This window comes from Penaeus japonicus, unplaced genomic scaffold (genome assembly GCF_977035675.1).
Source record: "Penaeus japonicus unplaced genomic scaffold, GWHDUDI00000001_assembly GWHDUDI00000029, whole genome shotgun sequence".
Lineage (NCBI taxonomy): Eukaryota > Metazoa > Arthropoda > Malacostraca > Decapoda > Penaeidae > Penaeus > Penaeus japonicus.
Window position 1 is genome coordinate 4,980,330 of NW_028234431.1, and position 2,500 is coordinate 4,982,829.

General features: G+C 16.2%; 1 protein-coding gene across 1 annotated transcript in view; it reads left to right on the forward strand.

Moving 5' to 3' along the window:
- Positions 1–2,500, forward strand: part of Akt (AKT serine/threonine protein kinase) — a 45,887-nt gene that overhangs the window by 8,484 nt on the left and 34,903 nt on the right. The gene's annotated exons all lie outside the window — the stretch shown is intronic.

The window sequence follows — 2,500 nt, forward strand, 5'->3', positions numbered from 1 at the left end:
GGTTTTATGTATATATATATTTATCTATCTATATGATATATATATATATATATATATATAAATATATAATATATATATATATATATATGAAACCTATATTACATGTATAGAAGGGTTATATGATATTTAGTATATATATATATTATATATATATGATATTATATAACATTTATATATTAGGATATATATTGATATATATATATTATTATATAGTCAATAAGTTAGTGATACTTATATATATAGTTTCTATATAGTAATATATACAGTAAGTGAGTGATATTATATATTTAGGGTTATATTATATATATATTAGATATTTATTCTTATATAATACGGGATTATGATATTGATATATATATATGATATATATATATATGATATTGTTATATACACACAACACAATATATATAGGTTATATAGTTATATTATATATTATATAATATATTTATATAATATCTTTATATATAGGATATATAATTACTATCTTGTGATATACAAATATCTACATATCTATATACATAGGAAAGAAGTACAGTATGATATAGTTATACATATATATACACAGTTATATATAGGCGGTATAATATATATACAATGATTAGTGACATATAAAATATATATATATATATAATAGTATTATATATATATATATATATATTATAAATATAGGTATGTGTGTTGGTGTGTGTGTGGTGTTTGTACTAGATATATATATATAGTATATATAGATTTATAATATATATATATATATATATAGATTTATATATATATATTATATGTTTTATATTGTATATATATATATATATTTATATTATTTATATATGTATGTATGTTGATATATATGTATATATATATTATGTATATATTATATTATATGTATTGTATATTGTTTATAATATATATATAATATATATATATTATTATATATATATGATATAATATATAATAATATATACCTACACTATATACATTCATATTAGTACTACATATTTCTACATTACATATATAAGTATATATATATATTCTCTATATACTAAAGAGTATATATATATATTTTATTGATATATGTGGTGGGTTATATATGTATATTATCTATTTATATATGATGTAAATGATGATAATGTTTATATATATTTATATATATATTTATATCTATACATAATCTATTTATATATAGAGTATATATATATAAATATATATATTTTTAATATATATATATATTTATATGTGATATTGAGCTTGTATATGTCTATATATGTATTAATTTCTATATATATAGTATTATATAGCATATATAGTGGATAAGTGTATATATATATATATTGTATTGTATTTTATTTGATATATGATACATTATATGGTATATACTTAGTTATATATAATTAGTGATATATATTATATATATGAGTATATATAGTGACATTTATATATGATTATATAGTTATATATATGTATACATTCAGTGATATCAATATAAGTGATATATATAACGTATATATATTTGCAATTTATGATATAAAATCTATATATATATAGTATATATTATTATACAGTATATATGTATATATATATATATCTATATTCTATGTATTATATTAAAGTTATATATATATCATATTATATTATAAATTTCTATATATGGTGTATCATATATATCTATTATATTTATATTTATATATATATATATGTCATTATATTTATAGTATATTTATATCTATGATTTAACAATTTTCTTTATAGATATATATAGTTTTATATATATATCTATGTATAGTTATTTATTTTATTTATGTTATATATATACAAATCTGTATCTAAATTCTCTATATATATATATAGTATCTATAAAAATATATATATATATATATATATATAATACATCTATATATCTCTATATATGTCATATATCTCTATAGCGAGGGTCTAGGGTATATATACATATTCATATTATATGACATAATATAAATATATAGGATATAATATATCTATATATATATTATTATTTGAAATATAAATATATATATGTGTAGTGTGTGTATGTGGTTGGGGTGGGGTGGGGGGGGGGGGGGTGGGGGGTTGGTATGTGTGTGTGTTATCTATGATAACCACCCTCTATATACATATATATGTATGTATCACAAAATACCACTCACTCTCTAAAGTTTGTGAGTAACACCCACAGGTTGGGGTGTAAACCAACTCAAAGTGAAAAACTCATTATTTATATAGTATATATATATAGATAATATACATAATACTATAAAACATACCATAGTTGTCATTTACACTCATATGTACAATATATATATTCATATATATCTCATTCTCATAATATATATTATCACATATACATATAAAATCTATACACTATATATCACTTTAATATATATATATATATATCAATATATATTTTGTTAAATAATATATGTAACTATCTGTCATATATTATAATGTATATATATGTATATATAATACTAAAAATATATATTCTATCTCACAT